The sequence below is a fragment of the Anser anser genome (assembly GCF_964211835.1).
Source record: "Anser anser genome assembly, chromosome: Z".
NCBI classification, from domain to species: domain Eukaryota; kingdom Metazoa; phylum Chordata; class Aves; order Anseriformes; family Anatidae; genus Anser; species Anser anser.
In genome coordinates this window covers 58,075,415-58,103,164 of record NC_139723.1, presented here as the reverse complement: position 1 = coordinate 58,103,164, position 27,750 = coordinate 58,075,415, and the positions used below count along the sequence as shown (strand labels likewise).

At 51.8% G+C, this 27,750-nt stretch overlaps 1 long non-coding RNA gene across 4 annotated transcripts in view; it reads right to left on the bottom strand.

Annotated features, from left to right (window-relative positions):
• LOC310890340 overlaps positions 1 to 27,750 on the bottom strand; it is a 133,109-nt gene extending 105,359 nt beyond the window's left edge. For all 4 annotated transcript variants that reach the window (XR_014577196.1, XR_014577197.1, XR_014577198.1 and 1 more), the window contains exon 1: positions 1,180 to 27,750. This is a non-coding gene — a long non-coding RNA (uncharacterized lncRNA). The remainder of the gene's footprint in view (positions 1 to 1,179) is intronic.

Here is a 27,750-nt window from a genome sequence, read left to right as displayed (position 1 = left end):
CGGCAACAAAAGCAAAACTGCGTCAGTTTATCATTTACGCCACCTTCACTAGCCACCCAGCTGTAGCTTTGGCAAGAATTCATCTCTACTGCCAACAAAGTGCAGTGTTCTCGCAAAAACACAGCACTGAGTCTGCAAGCAAACCCTTTAACTACGGCGGATCTGGGCTGGGGGTATGCTTTTAAACACGCGCTAAATAGCCCACTATTAATTTAGACAAATCAGATTCCGATTTGATGGTGCTGCGTTGACATCCATTCGCTACCGAGACCTACCTAATGACTACCACTACCTAACCACAAGCTGAAGGTGCCGCTAAGTGCAGGGATGCTTCTCCTGACGTACCATTCCAAGTATGTACGTTTGCCACGGATGGAAACACCCTGCTTGGGCAAAGCATCCTCTTCTCCAAAGCCTGCTGGCCTGCAAGCTTTGGAGAGCACTAGAGAATGTCCCGTCGCAATATACCCTGCAGAGTTTGGGCCTTCGAGACATGTTGTTGGGTTGCTGTAGGCTCTTGGAGCCTGCAGAAGCTAGGGCAGGATTGGACTCTGCGCTTTCAATACTGCATGGGGCTTTAAGCCATGGAAGGCAAAGTTGACCCCACCCTCCACCCCCCGCTTCCCTGCCGAAACACCTGGGGTCTCACAGACAACTTACAACACTCTGAAAAGAAGACACCTGGACACAAGCGTTCTCAGATTATCTGTATCAGTGACACAGGACTCCACACCGCATAAACACAGCCACGATGTGCAGGTCACTTCTTCCCTCATCTTCCCTGCTAACAGGAACTGTCCGCCTTCCGACCTTGAAAGGCGCAAACAACCCCTCCCCAGAACTCTCGGCTAACCCCACTCCCGCTCCCTGGATTTACAGTTTCAAGCCCCTTTGATCCCGCGTGATGCGCAGCAGGAGCACCTCCTTCCACTCGGCTACCGAGCACCGCAGTAGGCACAGCTGCTGCTACCACTGATGCTGATGCTGCCACTGCCATCGCTGCCGCCGCTCCACAGGCCTACACCTCCGGCATGCAGCTCTTCCAAGCCGCTGGATTACAGCCTTGGGCGGTCTACGTACCGGGCTGGGGAAAGGGCTGTGCATAAAGGGCAGAACCACGCTGCCCATCGGCCCGCCAGGAAGTGGGATGGGCCAGGACAGGAAATCCCTCCCACCTACCTACATAGGGAGGCGCCATTTTCTTTCTGTCCGCATTCCACACTGAGGAGCCGCCATTTTGTGAAGCTTCGTAATCCACGTGTTTTGGCATCGCTCTGTGATTGGCTCGGTGCGTGTGTTTTTTTTTATACACTCTCATCTTCTCAGGTCTCCCTCAGATTGGCTGCCCGCTTCCTCTGGACCAGGAAGTGCTCAGCTGTAAAAACATATACATTTCTATACAACTGGACCAGATGTAGGTGCCCAAGTGCTGGCACCGGGGGGCCGCCGACGGCCTCTGAGGAAAAGCCGGGGCAGCCCTGTGCTGGACAAAGCTGGTTCCAGCCAGCTCTGGCAGCACCGTCACAGGGCACAGCTGAACCCGGCAGCCAAGACGGCAGCGCCTAAGGGAAACCATAGTAAAGGAAGGGCAAAAAAGGACAAAACGCTGCCCAGCAGTGCGGAGTGAGGAAGAAAAAGTGTGAGAAACAGAGCCGTGAACACCGGGGTGTGAGGAGAACAAGGAGGAGGAGCGGGAGGAAGAGAAGCAGGAGGAGGAGGAAGAAAAGGAGAAGGAGCAGGAACGGAGCAGAAGGTCTTCCAGGCACTGGAGCTGAGGCTGCTCTGCAGCGCAGCCCGTAAAAGGAGAACAGAGGGAGAGGGTCGATATGCCCCGAGGGAAGCTGCGGCCTGCGGGGAGCCAGCACAGGAGCCGTGAGAAACAGCCTAACCGTGAACATCTTCCCCGCACCACTTCTGTGCTCCGGTTTCTAGTGCTGAGCATAACGTCATAACGTACGGGACATCCCTTTCGACCCAGCTGTGGTCAGCTGTCCTGCCTGGGTCCCCTCCCAGCTTCTTGTGCACCCCTAGCCTGCTGACAGGCAGGGCAGCATGACGAGCAGAAAAGGCCTCGACTCCGTGCAAGCGCTGCTCAGCAACAACTACAACATCGATGTGTTCTCAGCACTAAAGATCATGGAATCACGGAACAGTTTGCGTTGGAAAGGACTTTAAAGATCATCTCAGTCCAGCCTCCCTGCCATGGCCACAGACTCATTCTGCTAGACCAGGTTGCTCAAAGCCCCACCAGCCTACTCCAGTGACTCGCCACCCTCTGAGTAAAGAACTTTCTGCGAATGTCGGATCTATATCTACCCTCTTTCAGTTTAAAGCCGTTAACGCCTAGTCCTATCACTGCACTCTCAGATGAAGAGTCCCTCCCCAGCTTTCATGAAGGCCCCCTATAGGTATGGGAAAGCCACTATAAGGTCTCCCCAGAGGGTTCTCTTCTCCAGACTCAACAACCCCAAGTCCCTCAGCCTGTCTTCGTAAGAGAGATGCTCCAGCCCCTTGATCGTCCTTCGTGGCCCTCCTCTGGCCTCTGCCCAATTTCAGAGTGTCTGCTCTGGAATACAGACAAATGCCGTTGGTTCTGACACCAAAAAGCACATCCTTGGGGACCAGTGGTGCGTTTGACTATGAACTCTGAAGGCTCCCCCTCTCGTTTTGTAATAGCGACCCACTCATGCTCCCGCATAAAGCTCGGAGCATTCCAGTCATTGGTGTAATAGCACTTGATACAGACATGGAAAAAACACCCATCCGATTCAAAAGCTCTCAGCACCCCATCAACACCTGCATTGCCTTCCAAGAAGTATGATCCCATTTGATACTCATCACCTTGCAATGCAGAGGTGCTCTCCAGGGTTTGGGCCAGACTACAGGGTCAGGCACTCCTCTGCTTGAGGAGTGTCAAAAAGGGACAACGCAGACTCTTCTGCTGTGCCCCGCAGTCTCTCCTCCCACCCTTCCAAAAGTGGTCTCATCGCAAAGAGAGCCGGATGAGTTGCATACTCCAGGGACTGTGACGTGCTCACCGCAAGACCTTATAGGTAACATGCGGAGTCATTTCTCTGACATTTTTATTCCACAGGGATCGATTCAGAACAATGGTGAATGTCTTGGGAGAAGCCCTTGGTACGGGGAGAGTGGAGAAGCTCTCTGAACAGGAGCTGGAGCTGGTGGATGTCAACCTTTCTGCCTCGCAAACAAAATTACTCTGAAGCCAGTAGCTTTAGAACTGCCTCCTCATAAATGGGCATCAATAGCTCCAACAGCCCTACCTGATCTTCTCGGGAGTAGCACAGCATTCCACATCTCCCCTGCATTACGAAACACCACTACAAAATCCCTTTCCACATCTTTGCCCCCTAAACACCCTGCACGGTACCAGACACCTCCTGTAACATGGTCACGTGCCAAAATACTCTGTTCTGCAGCTGAGAAGTCACCACTGGGGCCAACTGAGTCAGAAAGGAATAGACCAGCAAGGCCTCCTAGTAAGTATTTCAGCGTGAACAGGGTTTCATTGTTCTTTAATCGTGAAATAACTGGGCATGGAAGAGCTGCTGCTGCTTACGTAAAGAGGCTTCCCCTGGCCTTCCCTGTGGCTGCTAGCCGCTGGCATCGGCCTTCCGATGTGAAACACACACCTGTGCGTTTGCTCTTTGGCATTTGAAGAGTTCTGATAAAGCAAAACTTCACCAGCTTTGGTCCGCTTTGATGGCCTCCTGGTACATTTCCATCAGAAGCAGGAATAAGGTAGTTCAGCTTTGAATCTAACCAAATATTGACCAGCCCAAAAGTAGGCAGAGGTCGGAAACGTGAAGGCAGACTGTAAAGCAACACATAATGCAAGTTCTAAATCTTTCCTCCACGAAACAAAAGCGCATGTCGTATGAAGGGTAGAGGAGGCATGCCTCGTTCGAGAAGGAAGCCACTGTCATGCTAAGCTTTTCACACAGACCGGTTGCTTTCTTGCTCCTTGGCTTAGTTCACCGGTTGAACGGGCACGTTTGTAGCTGCGACACCACTAGGGTGCCAACATACGTAGCAGCTACGCTGCATCTCATGAAGCATTTCTGGACCCAGAAGGTCATGCGTTCTGGTGGCCTGCGGCAGCATAAGAGGCACCAAGAATTCCCTCATAGGAAATCTCCATTTTCTAAAACATTTTATACCGGATTTCCGTGGTGCAAAAATCACTCCCTCCAGGAAGGACTTGCAGCAAGAACTCTCTTGCCTCGCAGAGCCGTGTTTTCCTTGTAAATGGAAACTCATATACGGTTCTGTAATCCTAAGAAAGCTGGTGGTAAACCTAAATCTGCTCTCCTGTGTAGCGTAAAACCTTCGTGTTCCTGCCGTCTGCTGAACACGAGGAAGGCCTACACTTGTGTATTTAAACAAATCAGAAGAGTGCCACGGAGAACCGATTGACAAGAACATATTTACCCTGGGTTTTTGTACAGATTGCATTTGTATGGCTTTGCTTCGGAGAAGATAAAAGAAACACCAGGTTCCACAACTAGCGTATGACCTGTGCTTTGCCTTTCCTTTGCCTTTTAGAGTCACCCTTCTTCCAACACCCCATTATTATATGCAGTCGCCCTATTAGGATGTGTGCTGAATCGTGTTCCTAACATGGCCTAAATAAAGAATTTCACTCCTCCGCTCTTGTTTTCAACTCCCATCCTCTACTCACCGTTGCATATTGAGTTCCTTTAGCTACGGCAACAAAAGCAAAACTGCGTCAGTTTATCATTTACGCCACCTTCACTAGCCACCCAGCTGTAGCTTTGGCAAGAATTCATCTCTACTGCCAACAAAGTGCAGTGTTCTCGCAAAAACACAGCACTGAGTCTGCAAGCAAACCCTTTAACCACGGCGGATCTGGGCTGGGGGTATGCTTTTAAACACGCGCTAAATAGCCCACTATTAATTTAGACAAATCAGATTCCGATTTGATGGTGCTGCGTTGACATCCATTCGCTACCGAGACCTACCTAATGACTACCACTACCTAACCACAAGCTGAAGGTGCCGCTAAGTGCAGGGATGCTTCTCCTGACGTACCATTCCAAGTATGTACGTTTGCCACGGATGGAAACACCCTGCTTGGGCAAAGCATCCTCTTCTCCAAAGCCTGCTGGCCTGCAAGCTTTGGAGAGCACTAGAGAATGTCCCGTCGCAATATACCCTGCAGAGTTTGGGCCTTCGAGACATGTTGTTGGGTTGCTGTAGGCTCTTGGAGCCTGCAGAAGCTAGGGCAGGATTGGACTCTGCGCTTTCAATACTGCATGGGGCTTTAAGCCATGGAAGGCAAAGTTGACCCCACCCTCCACCCCCCGCTTCCCTGCCGAAACACCTGGGGTCTCACAGACAACTTACAACACTCTGAAAAGAAGACACCTGGACACAAGCGTTCTCAGATTATCTGTATCAGTGACACAGGACTCCACACCGCATAAACACAGCCACGATGTGCAGGTCACTTCTTCCCTCATCTTCCCTGCTAACAGGAACTGTCCGCCTTCCGACCTTGAAAGGCGCAAACAACCCCTCCCAGAACTCTCGGCTAACCCCACTCCCGCTCCCTGGATTTACAGTTTCAAGCCCCTTTGATCCCGCGTGATGCGCAGCAGGAGCACCTCCTTCCACTCGGCTACCGAGCACCGCAGTAGGCACAGCTGCTGCTACCACTGATGCTGATGCTGCCACTGCCATCGCTGCCGCCGCTCCACAGGCCTACACCTCCGGCATGCAGCTCTTCCAAGCCGCTGGATTACAGCCTTGGGCGGTCTACGTACCGGGCTGGGGAAAGGGCTGTGCATAAAGGGCAGAACCACGCTGCCCATCGGCCCGCCAGGAAGTGGGATGGGCCAGGACAGGAAATCCCTCCCACCTACCTACATAGGGAGGCGCCATTTTCTTCCTGTCCGCATTCCACACTGAGGAGCCGCCATTTTGTGAAGCTTCGTAATCCACGTGTTTTGGCATCGCTCTGTGATTGGCTCGGTGCGTGTGGTTTTTTTTATACACTCTCATCTTCTCAGGTCTCCCTCAGATTGGCTGCCCGCTTCCTCTGGACCAGGAAGTGCTCAGCTGTAAAAACATATACATTTCTATACAACTGGACCAGATGTAGGTGCCCAAGTGCTGGCACCGGGGGGCCGCCGACGGCCTCTGAGGAAAAGCCGGGGCAGCCCTGTGCTGGACAAAGCTGGTTCCAGCCAGCTCTGGCAGCACCGTCACAGGGCACAGCTGAACCCGGCAGCCAAGACGGCAGCGCCTAAGGGAAACCATAGTAAAGGAAGGGCAAAAAAGGACAAAACGCTGCCCAGCAGTGCGGAGTGAGGAAGAAAAAGTGTGAGAAACAGAGCCGTGAACACCGGGGTGTGAGGAGAACAAGGAGGAGGAGCGGGAGGAAGAGAAGCAGGAGGAGGAGGAAGAAAAGGAGAAGGAGCAGGAAGGGAGCAGAAGGTCTTCCAGGCACTGGAGCTGAGGCTGCTCTGCAGCGCAGCCCGTAAAAGGAGAACAGAGGGAGAGGGTCGATATGCCCCGAGGGAAGCTGCGGCCTGCGGGGAGCCAGCACAGGAGCCGTGAGAAACAGCCTAACCGTGAACATCTTCCCCGCACCACTTCTGTGCTCCGGTTTCTAGTGCTGAGCATAACGTCATAACGTACGGGACATCCCTTTCGACCCAGCTGTGGTCAGCTGTCCTGCCTGGGTCCCCTCCCAGCTTCTTGTGCACCCCTAGCCTGCTGACAGGCAGGGCAGCATGACGAGCAGAAAAGGCCTCGACTCCGTGCAAGCGCTGCTCAGCAACAACTACAACATCGATGTGTTCTCAGCACTAAAGATCATGGAATCACGGAACAGTTTGCGTTGGAAAGGACTTTAAAGATCATCTCAGTCCAGCCTCCCTGCCATGGCCACAGACTCATTCTGCTAGACCAGGTTGCTCAAAGCCCCACCAGCCTACTCCAGTGACTCGCCACCCTCTGAGTAAAGAACTTTCTGCGAATGTCGGATCTATATCTACCCTCTTTCAGTTTAAAGCCGTTAACGCCTAGTCCTATCACTGCACTCTCAGATGAAGAGTCCCTCCCCAGCTTTCATGAAGGCCCCCTATAGGTATGGGAAAGCCACTATAAGGTCTCCCCAGAGGGTTCTCTTCTCCAGACTCAACAACCCCAAGTCCCTCAGCCTGTCTTCGTAAGAGAGATGCTCCAGCCCCTTGATCGTCCTTCGTGGCCCTCCTCTGGCCTCTGCCCAATTTCAGAGTGTCTGCTCTGGAATACAGACAAATGCCGTTGGTTCTGACACCAAAAAGCACATCCTTGGGGACCAGTGGTGCGTTTGACTATGAACTCTGAAGGCTCCCCCTCTCGTTTTGTAATAGCGACCCACTCATGCTCCCGCATAAAGCTCGGAGCATTCCAGTCATTGGTGTGGTAGCACTTGATACAGACATGGAAAAAACACCCATCCGATTCAAAAGCTCTCAGCACCCCATCAACACCTGCATTGCCTTCCAAGAAGTATGATCCCATTTGATACTCATCACCTTGCAATGCAGAGGTGCTCTCCAGGGTTTGGGCCAGACTACAGGGTCAGGCACTCCTCTGCTTGAGGAGTGTCAAAAAGGGACAACGCAGACTCTTCTGCTGTGCCCCACAGTCTCTCCTCCCACCCTTCCAAAAGTGGTCTCATCGCAAAGAGAGCCGGATGAGTTGCATACTCCAGGGACTGTGACGTGCTCACCGCAAGACCTTATAGGTAACATGCGGAGTCATTTCTCTGACATTTTTATTCCACAGGGATCGATTCAGAACAATGGTGAATGTCTTGGGAGAAGCCCTTGGTACGGGGAGAGTGGAGAAGCTCTCTGAACAGGAGCTGGAGCTGGTGGATGTCAACCTTTCTGCCTCGCAAACAAAATTACTCTGAAGCCAGTAGCTTTAGAACTGCCTCCTCATAAATGGGCATCAATAGCTCCAACAGCCCTACCTGATCTTCTCGGGAGTAGCACAGCATTCCACATCTCCCCTGCATTACAAAACACCACTACAAAATCCCTTTCCACATCTTTGCCCCCTAAACACCCTGCACGGTACCAGACACCTCCTGTAACATGGTCACGTGCCAAAATACTCTGTTCTGCAGCTGAGAAGTCACCACTGGGGCCAACTGAGTCAGAAAGGAATAGACCAGCAAGGCCTCCTAGTAAGTATTTCAGCGTGAACAGGGTTTCATTGTTCTTTAATCGTGAAATAACTGGGCATGGAAGAGCTGCTGCTGCTTACGTAAAGAGGCTTCCCCTGGCCTTCCCTGTGGCTGCTAGCCGCTGGCATCGGCCTTCCGATGTGAAACACACACCTGTGCGTTTGCTCTTTGGCATTTGAAGAGTTCTGATAAAGCAAAACTTCACCAGCTTTGGTCCGCTTTGATGGCCTCCTGGTACATTTCCATCAGAAGCAGGAATAAGGTAGTTCAGCTTTGAATCTAACCAAATATTGACCAGCCCAAAAGTAGGCAGAGGTCGGAAACGTGAAGGCAGACTGTAAAGCAACACATAATGCAAGTTCTAAATCTTTCCTCCACGAAACAAAAGCGCATGTCGTATGAAGGGTAGAGGAGGCATGCCTCGTCCGAGAAGGAAGCCACTGTCATGCTAAGCTTTTCACACAGACCGGTTGCTTTCTTGCTCCTTGGCTTAGTTCACCGGTTGAACGGGCACGTTTGTAGCTGCGACACCACTAGGGTGCCAACATACGTAGCAGCTACGCTGCATCTCATGAAGCATTTCTGGACCCAGAAGGTCATGCGTTCTGGTGGCCTGCGGCAGCATAAGAGGCACCAAGAATTCCCTCATAGGAAATCTCCATTTTCTAAAACATTTTATACCGGATTTCCGTGGTGCAAAAATCACTCCCTCCAGGAAGGACTTGCAGCAAGAACTCTCTTGCCTCGCAGAGCCGTGTTTTCCTTGTAAATGGAAACTCATATACGGTTCTGTAATCCTAAGAAAGCTGGTGGTAAACCTAAATCTGCTCTCCTGTGTAGCGTAAAACCTTCGTGTTCCTGCCGTCTGCTGAACACGAGGAAGGCCTACACTTGTGTATTTAAACAAATCAGAAGAGTGCCACGGAGAACCGATTGACAAGAACATATTTACCCTGGGTTTTTGTACAGATTGCATTTGTATGGCTTTGCTTCGGAGAAGATAAAAGAAACACCAGGTTCCACAACTAGCGTATGACCTGTGCTTTGCCTTTCCTTTGCCTTTTAGAGTCACCCTTCTTCCAACACCCCATTATTATATGCAGTCACCCTATTAGGATGTGTGCTGAATCGTGTTCCTAACATGGCCTAAATAAAGAATTTCACTCCTCCGCTCTTGTTTTCAACTCCCATCCTCTACTCACCGTTGCATATTGAGTTCCTTTAGCTACGGCAACAAAAGCAAAACTGCGTCAGTTTATCATTTACGCCACCTTCACTAGCCACCCAGCTGTAGCTTTGGCAAGAATTCATCTCTACTGCCAACAAAGTGCAGTGTTCTCGCAAAAACACAGCACTGAGTCTGCAAGCAAACCCTTTAACCACGGCGGATCTGGGCTGGGGGTATGCTTTTAAACACGCGCTAAATAGCCCACTATTAATTTAGACAAATCAGATTCCGATTTGATGGTGCTGCGTTGACATCCATTCGCTACCGAGACCTACCTAATGACTACCACTACCTAACCACAAGCTGAAGGTGCCGCTAAGTGCAGGGATGCTTCTCCTGACGTACCATTCCAAGTATGTACGTTTGCCACGGATGGAAACACCCTGCTTGGGCAAAGCATCCTCTTCTCCAAAGCCTGCTGGCCTGCAAGCTTTGGAGAGCACTAGAGAATGTCCCGTCGCAATATACCCTGCAGAGTTTGGGCCTTCGAGACATGTTGTTGGGTTGCTGTAGGCTCTTGGAGCCTGCAGAAGCTAGGGCAGGATTGGACTCTGCGCTTTCAATACTGCATGGGGCTTTAAGCCATGGAAGGCAAAGTTGACCCCACCCTCCACCCCCCGCTTCCCTGCCGAAACACCTGGGGTCTCACAGACAACTTACAACACTCTGAAAAGAAGACACCTGGACACAAGCGTTCTCAGATTATCTGTATCAGTGACACAGGACTCCACACCGCATAAACACAGCCACGATGTGCAGGTCACTTCTTCCCTCATCTTCCCTGCTAACAGGAACTGTCCGCCTTCCGACCTTGAAAGGCGCAAACAACCCCTCCCAGAACTCTCGGCTAACCCCACTCCCGCTCCCTGGATTTACAGTTTCAAGCCCCTTTGATCCCGCGTGATGCGCAGCAGGAGCACCTCCTTCCACTCGGCTACCGAGCACCGCAGTAGGCACAGCTGCTGCTACCACTGATGCTGATGCTGCCACTGCCATCGCTGCCGCCGCTCCACAGGCCTACACCTCCGGCATGCAGCTCTTCCAAGCCGCTGGATTACAGCCTTGGGCGGTCTACGTACCGGGCTGGGGAAAGGGCTGTGCATAAAGGGCAGAACCACGCTGCCCATCGGCCCGCCAGGAAGTGGGATGGGCCAGGACAGGAAATCCCTCCCACCTACCTACATAGGGAGGCGCCATTTTCTTTCTGTCCGCATTCCACACTGAGGAGCCGCCATTTTGTGAAGCTTCGTAATCCACGTGTTTTGGCATCGCTCTGTGATTGGCTCGGTGCGTGTGGTTTTTTTTATACACTCTCATCTTCTCAGGTCTCCCTCAGATTGGCTGCCCGCTTCCTCTGGACCAGGAAGTGCTCAGCTGTAAAAACATATACATTTCTATACAACTGGACCAGATGTAGGTGCCCAAGTGCTGGCACCGGGGGGCCGCCGACGGCCTCTGAGGAAAAGCCGGGGCAGCCCTGTGCTGGACAAAGCTGGTTCCAGCCAGCTCTGGCAGCACCGTCACAGGGCACAGCTGAACCCGGCAGCCAAGACGGCAGCGCCTAAGGGAAACCATAGTAAAGGAAGGGCAAAAAAGGACAAAACGCTGCCCAGCAGTGCGGAGTGAGGAAGAAAAAGTGTGAGAAACAGAGCCGTGAACACCGGGGTGTGAGGAGAACAAGGAGGAGGAGCGGGAGGAAGAGAAGCAGGAGGAGGAGGAAGAAAAGGAGAAGGAGCAGGAACGGAGCAGAAGGTCTTCCAGGCACTGGAGCTGAGGCTGCTCTGCAGCGCAGCCCGTAAAAGGAGAACAGAGGGAGAGGGTCGATATGCCCCGAGGGAAGCTGCGGCCTGCGGGGAGCCAGCACAGGAGCCGTGAGAAACAGCCTAACCGTGAACATCTTCCCCGCACCACTTCTGTGCTCCGGTTTCTAGTGCTGAGCATAACGTCATAACGTACGGGACATCCCTTTCGACCCAGCTGTGGTCAGCTGTCCTGCCTGGGTCCCCTCCCAGCTTCTTGTGCACCCCTAGCCTGCTGACAGGCAGGGCAGCATGACGAGCAGAAAAGGCCTCGACTCCGTGCAAGCGCTGCTCAGCAACAACTACAACATCGATGTGTTCTCAGCACTAAAGATCATGGAATCACGGAACAGTTTGCGTTGGAAAGGACTTTAAAGATCATCTCAGTCCAGCCTCCCTGCCATGGCCACAGACTCATTCTGCTAGACCAGGTTGCTCAAAGCCCCACCAGCCTACTCCAGTGACTCGCCACCCTCTGAGTAAAGAACTTTCTGCGAATGTCGGATCTATATCTACCCTCTTTCAGTTTAAAGCCGTTAACGCCTAGTCCTATCACTGCACTCTCAGATGAAGAGTCCCTCCCCAGCTTTCATGAAGGCCCCCTATAGGTATGGGAAAGCCACTATAAGGTCTCCCCAGAGGGTTCTCTTCTCCAGACTCAACAACCCCAAGTCCCTCAGCCTGTCTTCGTAAGAGAGATGCTCCAGCCCCTTGATCGTCCTTCGTGGCCCTCCTCTGGCCTCTGCCCAATTTCAGAGTGTCTGCTCTGGAATACAGACAAATGCCGTTGGTTCTGACACCAAAAAGCACATCCTTGGGGACCAGTGGTGCGTTTGACTATGAACTCTGAAGGCTCCCCCTCTCGTTTTGTAATAGCGACCCACTCATGCTCCCGCATAAAGCTCGGAGCATTCCAGTCATTGGTGTGGTAGCACTTGATACAGACATGGAAAAAACACCCATCCGATTCAAAAGCTCTCAGCACCCCATCAACACCTGCATTGCCTTCCAAGAAGTATGATCCCATTTGATACTCATCACCTTGCAATGCAGAGGTGCTCTCCAGGGTTTGGGCCAGACTACAGGGTCAGGCACTCCTCTGCTTGAGGAGTGTCAAAAAGGGACAACGCAGACTCTTCTGCTGTGCCCCGCAGTCTCTCCTCCCACCCTTCCAAAAGTGGTCTCATCGCAAAGAGAGCCGGATGAGTTGCATACTCCAGGGACTGTGACGTGCTCACCGCAAGACCTTATAGGTAACATGCGGAGTCATTTCTCTGACATTTTTATTCCACAGGGATCGATTCAGAACAATGGTGAATGTCTTGGGAGAAGCCCTTGGTACGGGGAGAGTGGAGAAGCTCTCTGAACAGGAGCTGGAGCTGGTGGATGTCAACCTTTCTGCCTCGCAAACAAAATTACTCTGAAGCCAGTAGCTTTAGAACTGCCTCCTCATAAATGGGCATCAATAGCTCCAACAGCCCTACCTGATCTTCTCGGGAGTAGCACAGCATTCCACATCTCCCCTGCATTACAAAACACCACTACAAAATCCCTTTCCACATCTTTGCCCCCTAAACACCCTGCACGGTACCAGACACCTCCTGTAACATGGTCACGTGCCAAAATACTCTGTTCTGCAGCTGAGAAGTCACCACTGGGGCCAACTGAGTCAGAAAGGAATAGACCAGCAAGGCCTCCTAGTAAGTATTTCAGCGTGAACAGGGTTTCATTGTTCTTTAATCGTGAAATAACTGGGCATGGAAGAGCTGCTGCTGCTTACGTAAAGAGGCTTCCCCTGGCCTTCCCTGTGGCTGCTAGCCGCTGGCATCGGCCTTCCGATGTGAAACACACACCTGTGCGTTTGCTCTTTGGCATTTGAAGAGTTCTGATAAAGCAAAACTTCACCAGCTTTGGTCCGCTTTGATGGCCTCCTGGTACATTTCCATCAGAAGCAGGAATAAGGTAGTTCAGCTTTGAATCTAACCAAATATTGACCAGCCCAAAAGTAGGCAGAGGTCGGAAACGTGAAGGCAGACTGTAAAGCAACACATAATGCAAGTTCTAAATCTTTCCTCCACGAAACAAAAGCGCATGTCGTATGAAGGGTAGAGGAGGCATGCCTCGTTCGAGAAGGAAGCCACTGTCATGCTAAGCTTTTCACACAGACCGGTTGCTTTCTTGCTCCTTGGCTTAGTTCACCGGTTGAACGGGCACGTTTGTAGCTGCGACACCACTAGGGTGCCAACATACGTAGCAGCTACGCTGCATCTCATGAAGCATTTCTGGACCCAGAAGGTCATGCGTTCTGGTGGCCTGCGGCAGCATAAGAGGCACCAAGAATTCCCTCATAGGAAATCTCCATTTTCTAAAACATTTTATACCGGATTTCCGTGGTGCAAAAATCACTCCCTCCAGGAAGGACTTGCAGCAAGAACTCTCTTGCCTCGCAGAGCCGTGTTTTCCTTGTAAATGGAAACTCATATACGGTTCTGTAATCCTAAGAAAGCTGGTGGTAAACCTAAATCTGCTCTCCTGTGTAGCGTAAAACCTTCGTGTTCCTGCCGTCTGCTGAACACGAGGAAGGCCTACACTTGTGTATTTAAACAAATCAGAAGAGTGCCACGGAGAACCGATTGACAAGAACATATTTACCCTGGGTTTTTGTACAGATTGCATTTGTATGGCTTTGCTTCGGAGAAGATAAAAGAAACACCAGGTTCCACAACTAGCGTATGACCTGTGCTTTGCCTTTCCTTTGCCTTTTAGAGTCACCCTTCTTCCAACACCCCATTATTATATGCAGTCGCCCTATTAGGATGTGTGCTGAATCGTGTTCCTAACATGGCCTAAATAAAGAATTTCACTCCTCCGCTCTTGTTTTCAACTCCCATCCTCTACTCACCGTTGCATATTGAGTTCCTTTAGCTACGGCAACAAAAGCAAAACTGCGTCAGTTTATCATTTACGCCACCTTCACTAGCCACCCAGCTGTAGCTTTGGCAAGAATTCATCTCTACTGCCAACAAAGTGCAGTGTTCTCGCAAAAACACAGCACTGAGTCTGCAAGCAAACCCTTTAACCACGGCGGATCTGGGCTGGGGGTATGCTTTTAAACACGCGCTAAATAGCCCACTATTAATTTAGACAAATCAGATTCCGATTTGATGGTGCTGCGTTGACATCCATTCGCTACCGAGACCTACCTAATGACTACCACTACCTAACCACAAGCTGAAGGTGCCGCTAAGTGCAGGGATGCTTCTCCTGACGTACCATTCCAAGTATGTACGTTTGCCACGGATGGAAACACCCTGCTTGGGCAAAGCATCCTCTTCTCCAAAGCCTGCTGGCCTGCAAGCTTTGGAGAGCACTAGAGAATGTCCCGTCGCAATATACCCTGCAGAGTTTGGGCCTTCGAGACATGTTGTTGGGTTGCTGTAGGCTCTTGGAGCCTGCAGAAGCTAGGGCAGGATTGGACTCTGCGCTTTCAATACTGCATGGGGCTTTAAGCCATGGAAGGCAAAGTTGACCCCACCCTCCACCCCCCGCTTCCCTGCCGAAACACCTGGGGTCTCACAGACAACTTACAACACTCTGAAAAGAAGACACCTGGACACAAGCGTTCTCAGATTATCTGTATCAGTGACACAGGACTCCACACCGCATAAACACAGCCACGATGTGCAGGTCACTTCTTCCCTCATCTTCCCTGCTAACAGGAACTGTCCGCCTTCCGACCTTGAAAGGCGCAAACAACCCCTCCCAGAACTCTCGGCTAACCCCACTCCCGCTCCCTGGATTTACAGTTTCAAGCCCCTTTGATCCCGCGTGATGCGCAGCAGGAGCACCTCCTTCCACTCGGCTACCGAGCACCGCAGTAGGCACAGCTGCTGCTACCACTGATGCTGATGCTGCCACTGCCATCGCTGCCGCCGCTCCACAGGCCTACACCTCCGGCATGCAGCTCTTCCAAGCCGCTGGATTACAGCCTTGGGCGGTCTACGTACCGGGCTGGGGAAAGGGCTGTGCATAAAGGGCAGAACCACGCTGCCCATCGGCCCGCCAGGAAGTGGGATGGGCCAGGACAGGAAATCCCTCCCACCTACCTACATAGGGAGGCGCCATTTTCTTTCTGTCCGCATTCCACACTGAGGAGCCGCCATTTTGTGAAGCTTCGTAATCCACGTGTTTTGGCATCGCTCTGTGATTGGCTCGGTGCGTGTGGTTTTTTTTATACACTCTCATCTTCTCAGGTCTCCCTCAGATTGGCTGCCCGCTTCCTCTGGACCAGGAAGTGCTCAGCTGTAAAAACATATACATTTCTATACAACTGGACCAGATGTAGGTGCCCAAGTGCTGGCACCGGGGGGCCGCCGACGGCCTCTGAGGAAAAGCCGGGGCAGCCCTGTGCTGGACAAAGCTGGTTCCAGCCAGCTCTGGCAGCACCGTCACAGGGCACAGCTGAACCCGGCAGCCAAGACGGCAGCGCCTAAGGGAAACCATAGTAAAGGAAGGGCAAAAAAGGACAAAACGCTGCCCAGCAGTGCGGAGTGAGGAAGAAAAAGTGTGAGAAACAGAGCCGTGAACACCGGGGTGTGAGGAGAACAAGGAGGAGGAGCGGGAGGAAGAGAAGCAGGAGGAGGAGGAAGAAAAGGAGAAGGAGCAGGAACGGAGCAGAAGGTCTTCCAGGCACTGGAGCTGAGGCTGCTCTGCAGCGCAGCCCGTAAAAGGAGAACAGAGGGAGAGGGTCGATATGCCCCGAGGGAAGCTGCGGCCTGCGGGGAGCCAGCACAGGAGCCGTGAGAAACAGCCTAACCGTGAACATCTTCCCCGCACCACTTCTGTGCTCCGGTTTCTAGTGCTGAGCATAACGTCATAACGTACGGGACATCCCTTTCGACCCAGCTGTGGTCAGCTGTCCTGCCTGGGTCCCCTCCCAGCTTCTTGTGCACCCCTAGCCTGCTGACAGGCAGGGCAGCATGACGAGCAGAAAAGGCCTCGACTCCGTGCAAGCGCTGCTCAGCAACAACTACAACATCGATGTGTTCTCAGCACTAAAGATCATGGAATCACGGAACAGTTTGCGTTGGAAAGGACTTTAAAGATCATCTCAGTCCAGCCTCCCTGCCATGGCCACAGACTCATTCTGCTAGACCAGGTTGCTCAAAGCCCCACCAGCCTACTCCAGTGACTCGCCACCCTCTGAGTAAAGAACTTTCTGCGAATGTCGGATCTATATCTACCCTCTTTCAGTTTAAAGCCGTTAACGCCTAGTCCTATCACTGCACTCTCAGATGAAGAGTCCCTCCCCAGCTTTCATGAAGGCCCCCTATAGGTATGGGAAAGCCACTATAAGGTCTCCCCAGAGGGTTCTCTTCTCCAGACTCAACAACCCCAAGTCCCTCAGCCTGTCTTCGTAAGAGAGATGCTCCAGCCCCTTGATCGTCCTTCGTGGCCCTCCTCTGGCCTCTGCCCAATTTCAGAGTGTCTGCTCTGGAATACAGACAAATGCCGTTGGTTCTGACACCAAAAAGCACATCCTTGGGGACCAGTGGTGCGTTTGACTATGAACTCTGAAGGCTCCCCCTCTCGTTTTGTAATAGCGACCCACTCATGCTCCCGCATAAAGCTCGGAGCATTCCAGTCATTGGTGTGGTAGCACTTGATACAGACATGGAAAAAACACCCATCCGATTCAAAAGCTCTCAGCACCCCATCAACACCTGCATTGCCTTCCAAGAAGTATGATCCCATTTGATACTCATCACCTTGCAATGCAGAGGTGCTCTCCAGGGTTTGGGCCAGACTACAGGGTCAGGCACTCCTCTGCTTGAGGAGTGTCAAAAAGGGACAACGCAGACTCTTCTGCTGTGCCCCGCAGTCTCTCCTCCCACCCTTCCAAAAGTGGTCTCATCGCAAAGAGAGCCGGATGAGTTGCATACTCCAGGGACTGTGACGTGCTCACCGCAAGACCTTATAGGTAACATGCGGAGTCATTTCTCTGACATTTTTATTCCACAGGGATCGATTCAGAACAATGGTGAATGTCTTGGGAGAAGCCTTTGGTACGGGGAGAGTGGAGAAGCTCTCTGAACAGGAGCTGGAGCTGGTGGATGTCAACCTTTCTGCCTCGCAAACAAAATTACTCTGAAGCCAGTAGCTTTAGAACTGCCTCCTCATAAATGGGCATCAATAGTTCCAACAGCCCTACCTGATCTTCTCGGGAGTAGCACAGCATTCCACATCTCCCCTGCATTACAAAACACCACTACAAAATCCCTTTCCACATCTTTGCCCCCTAAACACCCTGCACGGTACCAGACACCTCCTGTAACATGGTCACGTGCCAAAATACTCTGTTCTGCAGCTGAGAAGTCACCACTGGGGCCAACTGAGTCAGAAAGGAATAGACCAGCAAGGCCTCCTAGTAAGTATTTCAGCGTGAACAGGGTTTCATTGTTCTTTAATCGTGAAATAACTGGGCATGGAAGAGCTGCTGCTGCTTACGTAAAGAGGCTTCCCCTGGCCTTCCCTGTGGCTGCTAGCCGCTGGCATCGGCCTTCCGATGTGAAACACACGCCTGTGCGTTTGCTCTTTGGCATTTGAAGAGTTCTGATAAAGCAAAACTTCACCAGCTTTGGTCCGCTTTGATGGCCTCCTGGTACATTTCCATCAGAAGCAGGAATAAGGTAGTTCAGCTTTGAATCTAACCAAATATTGACCAGCCCAAAAGTAGGCAGAGGTCGGGAACGTGAAGGCAGACTGTAAAGCAACACATAATGCAAGTTCTAAACCTTTCCTCCGCGAAACAAAAGCGCATGTCGTATGAAGGGTAGAGGAGGCGTGCCTCGTTCGAGAAGGGAGCCACTGTCATGCTAAGCTTTTCACACAGACCGGTTGCTTTCTTGCTCCTTGGCTTAGTTCACCGGTTGAACGGGCACGTTTGTAGCTGCGACACCACTAGGGTGCCAACATACGTAGCAGCTACGCTGCATCTCATGAAGCATTTCTGGACCCAGAAGGTCATGCGTTCTGGTGGCCTGCGGCAGCATAAGAGGCACCAAGAATTCCCTCATAGGAAATCTCCATTTTCTAAAACATTTTATACCGGATTTCCGTGGTGCAAAAATCACTCCCTCCAGGAAGGACTTGCAGCAAGAACTCTCTTGCCTCGCAGAGCCGTGTTTTCCTTGTAAATGGAAACTCATATACGGTTCTGTAATCCTAAGAAAGCTGGTGGTAAACCTAAATCTGCTCTCCTGTGTAGCATAAAACCTTCGTGTTCCTGCCGTCTGCTGAACACGAGGAAGGCCTACACTTGTGTATTTAAACAAATCAGAAGAGTGCCACGGAGAACCGATTGACAAGAACATATTTACCCTGGGTTTTTGTACAGATTGCATTTGTATGGCTTTGCTTCGGAGAAGATAAAAGAAACACCAGGTTCCACAACTAGCGTATGACCTGTGCTTTGCCTTTCCTTTGCCTTTTAGAGTCACCCTTCTTCCAACACCCCATTATTATATGCAGTCGCCCTATTAGGATGTGTGCTGAATCGTGTTCCTAACACGGCCTAAATAAAGAATTTCACTCCTCCGCTCTTGTTTTCAACTCCCATCCTCTACTCACCGTTGCATATTGAGTTCCTTTAGCTACGGCAACAAAAGCAAAACTGCGTCAGTTTATCATTTACGCCACCTTCACTAGCCACCCAGCTGTAGCTTTGGCAAGAATTCATCTCTACTGCCAACAAAGTGCAGTGTTCTCGCAAAAACACAGCACTGAGTCTGCAAGCAAACCCTTTAACTACGGCGGATCTGGGCTGGGGGTATGCTTTTAAACACGCGCTAAATAGCCCACTATTAATTTAGACAAATCAGATTCCGATTTGATGGTGCTGCGTTGACATCCATTCGCTACCGAGACCTACCTAATGACTACCACTACCTAACCACAAGCTGAAGGTGCCGCTAAGTGCAGGGATGCTTCTCCTGACGTACCATTCCAAGTATGTACGTTTGCCACGGATGGAAACACCCTGCTTGGGCAAAGCATCCTCTTCTCCAAAGCCTGCTGGCCTGCAAGCTTTGGAGAGCACTAGAGAATGTCCCGTCGCAATATACCCTGCAGAGTTTGGGCCTTCGAGACATGTTGTTGGGTTGCTGTAGGCTCTTGGAGCCTGCAGAAGCTAGGGCAGGATTGGACTCTGCGCTTTCAATACTGCATGGGGCTTTAAGCCATGGAAGGCAAAGTTGACCCCACCCTCCACCCCCCGCTTCCCTGCCGAAACACCTGGGGTCTCACAGACAACTTACAACACTCTGAAAAGAAGACACCTGGACACAAGCGTTCTCAGATTATCTGTATCAGTGACACAGGACTCCACACCGCATAAACACAGCCACGATGTGCAGGTCACTTCTTCCCTCATCTTCCCTGCTAACAGGAACTGTCCGCCTTCCGACCTTGAAAGGCGCAAACAACCCCTCCCAGAACTCTCGGCTAACCCCACTCCCGCTCCCTGGATTTACAGTTTCAAGCCCCTTTGATCCCGCGTGATGCGCAGCAGGAGCACCTCCTTCCACTCGGCTACCGAGCACCGCAGTAGGCACAGCTGCTGCTACCACTGATGCTGATGCTGCCACTGCCATCGCTGCCGCCGCTCCACAGGCCTACACCTCCGGCATGCAGCTCTTCCAAGCCGCTGGATTACAGCCTTGGGCGGTCTACGTACCGGGCTGGGGAAAGGGCTGTGCATAAAGGGCAGAACCACGCTGCCCATCGGCCCGCCAGGAAGTGGGATGGGCCAGGACAGGAAATCCCTCCCACCTACCTACATAGGGAGGCGCCATTTTCTTTCTGTCCGCATTCCACACTGAGGAGCCGCCATTTTGTGAAGCTTCGTAATCCACGTGTTTTGGCATCGCTCTGTGATTGGCTCGGTGCGTGTGGTTTTTTTTATACACTCTCATCTTCTCAGGTCTCCCTCAGATTGGCTGCCCGCTTCCTCTGGACCAGGAAGTGCTCAGCTGTAAAAACATATACATTTCTATACAACTGGACCAGATGTAGGTGCCCAAGTGCTGGCACCGGGGGGCCGCCGACGGCCTCTGAGGAAAAGCCGGGGCAGCCCTGTGCTGGACAAAGCTGGTTCCAGCCAGCTCTGGCAGCACCGTCACAGGGCACAGCTGAACCCGGCAGCCAAGACGGCAGCGCCTAAGGGAAACCATAGTAAAGGAAGGGCAAAAAAGGACAAAACGCTGCCCAGCAGTGCGGAGTGAGGAAGAAAAAGTGTGAGAAACAGAGCCGTGAACACCGGGGTGTGAGGAGAACAAGGAGGAGGAGCGGGAGGAAGAGAAGCAGGAGGAGGAGGAAGAAAAGGAGAAGGAGCAGGAACGGAGCAGAAGGTCTTCCAGGCACTGGAGCTGAGGCTGCTCTGCAGCGCAGCCCGTAAAAGGAGAACAGAGGGAGAGGGTCGATATGCCCCGAGGGAAGCTGCGGCCTGCGGGGAGCCAGCACAGGAGCCGTGAGAAACAGCCTAACCGTGAACATCTTCCCCGCACCACTTCTGTGCTCCGGTTTCTAGTGCTGAGCATAACGTCATAACGTACGGGACATCCCTTTCGACCCAGCTGTGGTCAGCTGTCCTGCCTGGGTCCCCTCCCAGCTTCTTGTGCACCCCTAGCCTGCTGACAGGCAGGGCAGCATGACGAGCAGAAAAGGCCTCGACTCCGTGCAAGCGCTGCTCAGCAACAACTACAACATCGATGTGTTCTCAGCACTAAAGATCATGGAATCACGGAACAGTTTGCGTTGGAAAGGACTTTAAAGATCATCTCAGTCCAGCCTCCCTGCCATGGCCACAGACTCATTCTGCTAGACCAGGTTGCTCAAAGCCCCACCAGCCTACTCCAGTGACTCGCCACCCTCTGAGTAAAGAACTTTCTGCGAATGTCGGATCTATATCTACCCTCTTTCAGTTTAAAGCCGTTAACGCCTAGTCCTATCACTGCACTCTCAGATGAAGAGTCCCTCCCCAGCTTTCATGAAGGCCCCCTATAGGTATGGGAAAGCCACTATAAGGTCTCCCCAGAGGGTTCTCTTCTCCAGACTCAACAACCCCAAGTCCCTCAGCCTGTCTTCGTAAGAGAGATGCTCCAGCCCCTTGATCGTCCTTCGTGGCCCTCCTCTGGCCTCTGCCCAATTTCAGAGTGTCTGCTCTGGAATACAGACAAATGCCGTTGGTTCTGACACCAAAAAGCACATCCTTGGGGACCAGTGGTGCGTTTGACTATGAACTCTGAAGGCTCCCCCTCTCGTTTTGTAATAGCGACCCACTCATGCTCCCGCATAAAGCTCGGAGCATTCCAGTCATTGGTGTGGTAGCACTTGATACAGACATGGAAAAAACACCCATCCGATTCAAAAGCTCTCAGCACCCCATCAACACCTGCATTGCCTTCCAAGAAGTATGATCCCATTTGATACTCATCACCTTGCAATGCAGAGGTGCTCTCCAGGGTTTGGGCCAGACTACAGGGTCAGGCACTCCTCTGCTTGAGGAGTGTCAAAAAGGGACAACGCAGACTCTTCTGCTGTGCCCCGCAGTCTCTCCTCCCACCCTTCCAAAAGTGGTCTCATCGCAAAGAGAGCCGGATGAGTTGCATACTCCAGGGACTGTGACGTGCTCACCGCAAGACCTTATAGGTAACATGCGGAGTCATTTCTCTGACATTTTTATTCCACAGGGATCGATTCAGAACAATGGTGAATGTCTTGGGAGAAGCCTTTGGTACGGGGAGAGTGGAGAAGCTCTCTGAACAGGAGCTGGAGCTGGTGGATGTCAACCTTTCTGCCTCGCAAACAAAATTACTCTGAAGCCAGTAGCTTTAGAACTGCCTCCTCATAAATGGGCATCAATAGTTCCAACAGCCCTACCTGATCTTCTCGGGAGTAGCACAGCATTCCACATCTCCCCTGCATTACAAAACACCACTACAAAATCCCTTTCCACATCTTTGCCCCCTAAACACCCTGCACGGTACCAGACACCTCCTGTAACATGGTCACGTGCCAAAATACTCTGTTCTGCAGCTGAGAAGTCACCACTGGGGCCAACTGAGTCAGAAAGGAATAGACCAGCAAGGCCTCCTAGTAAGTATTTCAGCGTGAACAGGGTTTCATTGTTCTTTAATCGTGAAATAACTGGGCATGGAAGAGCTGCTGCTGCTTACGTAAAGAGGCTTCCCCTGGCCTTCCCTGTGGCTGCTAGCCGCTGGCATCGGCCTTCCGATGTGAAACACACGCCTGTGCGTTTGCTCTTTGGCATTTGAAGAGTTCTGATAAAGCAAAACTTCACCAGCTTTGGTCCGCTTTGATGGCCTCCTGGTACATTTCCATCAGAAGCAGGAATAAGGTAGTTCAGCTTTGAATCTAACCAAATATTGACCAGCCCAAAAGTAGGCAGAGGTCGGGAACGTGAAGGCAGACTGTAAAGCAACACATAATGCAAGTTCTAAACCTTTCCTCCGCGAAACAAAAGCGCATGTCGTATGAAGGGTAGAGGAGGCGTGCCTCGTTCGAGAAGGGAGCCACTGTCATGCTAAGCTTTTCACACAGACCGGTTGCTTTCTTGCTCCTTGGCTTAGTTCACCGGTTGAACGGGCACGTTTGTAGCTGCGACACCACTAGGGTGCCAACATACGTAGCAGCTACGCTGCATCTCATGAAGCATTTCTGGACCCAGAAGGTCATGCGTTCTGGTGGCCTGCGGCAGCATAAGAGGCACCAAGAATTCCCTCATAGGAAATCTCCATTTTCTAAAACATTTTATACCGGATTTCCGTGGTGCAAAAATCACTCCCTCCAGGAAGGACTTGCAGCAAGAACTCTCTTGCCTCGCAGAGCCGTGTTTTCCTTGTAAATGGAAACTCATATACGGTTCTGTAATCCTAAGAAAGCTGGTGGTAAACCTAAATCTGCTCTCCTGTGTAGCGTAAAACCTTCGTGTTCCTGCCGTCTGCTGAACACGAGGAAGGCCTACACTTGTGTATTTAAACAAATCAGAAGAGTGCCACGGAGAACCGATTGACAAGAACATATTTACCCTGGGTTTTTGTACAGATTGCATTTGTATGGCTTTGCTTCGGAGAAGATAAAAGAAACACCAGGTTCCACAACTAGCGTATGACCTGTGCTTTGCCTTTCCTTTGCCTTTTAGAGTCACCCTTCTTCCAACACCCCATTATTATATGCAGTCGCCCTATTAGGATGTGTGCTGAATCGTGTTCCTAACACGGCCTAAATAAAGAATTTCACTCCTCCGCTCTTGTTTTCAACTCCCATCCTCTACTCACCGTTGCATATTGAGTTCCTTTAGCTACGGCAACAAAAGCAAAACTGCGTCAGTTTATCATTTACGCCACCTTCACTAGCCACCCAGCTGTAGCTTTGGCAAGAATTCATCTCTACTGCCAACAAAGTGCAGTGTTCTCGCAAAAACACAGCACTGAGTCTGCAAGCAAACCCTTTAACTACGGCGGATCTGGGCTGGGGGTATGCTTTTAAACACGCGCTAAATAGCCCACTATTAATTTAGACAAATCAGATTCCGATTTGATGGTGCTGCGTTGACATCCATTCGCTACCGAGACCTACCTAATGACTACCACTACCTAACCACAAGCTGAAGGTGCCGCTAAGTGCAGGGATGCTTCTCCTGACGTACCATTCCAAGTATGTACGTTTGCCACGGATGGAAACACCCTGCTTGGGCAAAGCATCCTCTTCTCCAAAGCCTGCTGGCCTGCAAGCTTTGGAGAGCACTAGAGAATGTCCCGTCGCAATATACCCTGCAGAGTTTGGGCCTTCGAGACATGTTGTTGGGTTGCTGTAGGCTCTTGGAGCCTGCAGAAGCTAGGGCAGGATTGGACTCTGCGCTTTCAATACTGCATGGGGCTTTAAGCCATGGAAGGCAAAGTTGACCCCACCCTCCACCCCCCGCTTCCCTGCCGAAACACCTGGGGTCTCACAGACAACTTACAACACTCTGAAAAGAAGACACCTGGACACAAGCGTTCTCAGATTATCTGTATCAGTGACACAGGACTCCACACCGCATAAACACAGCCACGATGTGCAGGTCACTTCTTCCCTCATCTTCCCTGCTAACAGGAACTGTCCGCCTTCCGACCTTGAAAGGCGCAAACAACCCCTCCCCAGAACTCTCGGCTAACCCCACTCCCGCTCCCTGGATTTACAGTTTCAAGCCCCTTTGATCCCGCGTGATGCGCAGCAGGAGCACCTCCTTCCACTCGGCTACCGAGCACCGCAGTAGGCACAGCTGCTGCTACCACTGATGCTGATGCTGCCACTGCCATCGCTGCCGCCGCTCCACAGGCCTACACCTCCGGCATGCAGCTCTTCCAAGCCGCTGGATTACAGCCTTGGGCGGTCTACGTACCGGGCTGGGGAAAGGGCTGTGCATAAAGGGCAGAACCACGCTGCCCATCGGCCCGCCAGGAAGTGGGATGGGCCAGGACAGGAAATCCCTCCCACCTACCTACATAGGGAGGCGCCATTTTCTTTCTGTCCGCATTCCACACTGAGGAGCCGCCATTTTGTGAAGCTTCGTAATCCACGTGTTTTGGCATCGCTCTGTGATTGGCTCGGTGCGTGTGTTTTTTTTTATACACTCTCATCTTCTCAGGTCTCCCTCAGATTGGCTGCCCGCTTCCTCTGGACCAGGAAGTGCTCAGCTGTAAAAACATATACATTTCTATACAACTGGACCAGATGTAGGTGCCCAAGTGCTGGCACCGGGGGGCCGCCGACGGCCTCTGAGGAAAAGCCGGGGCAGCCCTGTGCTGGACAAAGCTGGTTCCAGCCAGCTCTGGCAGCACCGTCACAGGGCACAGCTGAACCCGGCAGCCAAGACGGCAGCGCCTAAGGGAAACCATAGTAAAGGAAGGGCAAAAAAGGACAAAACGCTGCCCAGCAGTGCGGAGTGAGGAAGAAAAAGTGTGAGAAACAGAGCCGTGAACACCGGGGTGTGAGGAGAACAAGGAGGAGGAGCGGGAGGAAGAGAAGCAGGAGGAGGAGGAAGAAAAGGAGAAGGAGCAGGAACGGAGCAGAAGGTCTTCCAGGCACTGGAGCTGAGGCTGCTCTGCAGCGCAGCCCGTAAAAGGAGAACAGAGGGAGAGGGTCGATATGCCCCGAGGGAAGCTGCGGCCTGCGGGGAGCCAGCACAGGAGCCGTGAGAAACAGCCTAACCGTGAACATCTTCCCCGCACCACTTCCGTGCTCCGGTTTCTAGTGCTGAGCATAACGTCATAACGTACGGGACATCCCTTTCGACCCAGCTGTGGTCAGCTGTCCTGCCTGGGTCCCCTCCCAGCTTCTTGTGCACCCCTAGCCTGCTGACAGGCAGGGCAGCATGACGAGCAGAAAAGGCCTCGACTCCGTGCAAGCGTTGCTCAGCAACAACTACAACATCGATGTGTTCTCAGCACTAAAGATCATGGAATCACGGAACAGTTTGCGTTGGAAAGGACTTTAAAGATCATCTCAGTCCAACCTCCCTGCCATGGCCACAGACTCATTCTGCTAGACCAGGTTGCTCAAAGCCCCACCAGCCTACTCCAGTGACTCGCCACCCTCTGAGTAAAGAACTTTCTGCGAATGTCGGATCTATATCTACCCTCTTTCAGTTTAAAGCCGTTAACGCCTAGTCCTATCACTGCACTCTCAGATGAAGAGTCCCTCCCCAGCTTTCATGAAGGCCCCCTATAGGTATGGGAAAGCCACTATAAGGTCTCCCCAGAGGGTTCTCTTCTCCAGACTCAACAACCCCAAGTCCCTCAGCCTGTCTTCGTAAGAGAGATGCTCCAGCCCCTTGATCGTCCTTCGTGGCCCTCCTCTGGCCTCTGCCCAATTTCAGAGTGTCTGCTCTGGAATACAGACAAATGCCGTTGGTTCTGACACCAAAAAGCACATCCTTGGGGACCAGTGGTGCGTTTGACTATGAACTCTGAAGGCTCCCCCTCTCGTTTTGTAATAGCGACCCACTCATGCTCCCGCATAAAGCTCGGAGCATTCCAGTCATTGGTGTAATAGCACTTGATACAGACATGGAAAAAACACCCATCCGATTCAAAAGCTCTCAGCACCCCATCAACACCTGCATTGCCTTCCAAGAAGTATGATCCCATTTGATACTCATCACCTTGCAATGCAGAGGTGCTCTCCAGGGTTTGGGCCAGACTACAGGGTCAGGCACTCCTCTGCTTGAGGAGTGTCAAAAAGGGACAACGCAGACTCTTCTGCTGTGCCCCACAGTCTCTCCTCCCACCCTTCCAAAAGTGGTCTCATCGCAAAGAGAGCCGGATGAGTTGCATACTCCAGGGACTGTGACGTGCTCACCGCAAGACCTTATAGGTAACATGCGGAGTCATTTCTCTGACATTTTTATTCCACAGGGATCGATTCAGAACAATGGTGAATGTCTTGGGAGAAGCCCTTGGTACGGGGAGAGTGGAGAAGCTCTCTGAACAGGAGCTGGAGCTGGTGGATGTCAACCTTTCTGCCTCGCAAACAAAATTACTCTGAAGCCAGTAGCTTTAGAACTGCCTCCTCATAAATGGGCATCAATAGCTCCAACAGCCCTACCTGATCTTCTCGGGAGTAGCACAGCATTCCACATCTCCCCTGCATTACGAAACACCACTACAAAATCCCTTTCCACATCTTTGCCCCCTAAACACCCTGCACGGTACCAGACACCTCCTGTAACATGGTCACGTGCCAAAATACTCTGTTCTGCAGCTGAGAAGTCACCACTGGGGCCAACTGAGTCAGAAAGGAATAGACCAGCAAGGCCTCCTAGTAAGTATTTCAGCGTGAACAGGGTTTCATTGTTCTTTAATCGTGAAATAACTGGGCATGGAAGAGCTGCTGCTGCTTACGTAAAGAGGCTTCCCCTGGCCTTCCCTGTGGCTGCTAGCCGCTGGCATCGGCCTTCCGATGTGAAACACACGCCTGTGCGTTTGCTCTTTGGCATTTGAAGAGTTCTGATAAAGCAAAACTTCACCAGCTTTGGTCCGCTTTGATGGCCTCCTGGTACATTTCCATCAGAAGCAGGAATAAGGTAGTTCAGCTTTGAATCTAACCAAATATTGACCAGCCCAAAAGTAGGCAGAGGTCGGGAACGTGAAGGCAGACTGTAAAGCAACACATAATGCAAGTTCTAAACCTTTCCTCCACGAAACAAAAGTGCATGTCGTATGAAGGGTAGAGGAGGCATGCCTCGTTCGAGAAGGAAGCCACTGTCATGCTAAGCTTTTCACACAGACCGGTTGCTTTCTTGCTCCTTGGCTTAGTTCACCGGCTGAACGGGCACGTTTGTAGCTGCGACACCACTAGGGTGCCAGCGTATATATGTTCTCCCCAAATCTCATGGCTAGCCATTCTCCTTGTGTTTACAGGTTCAGGCCCTTTAA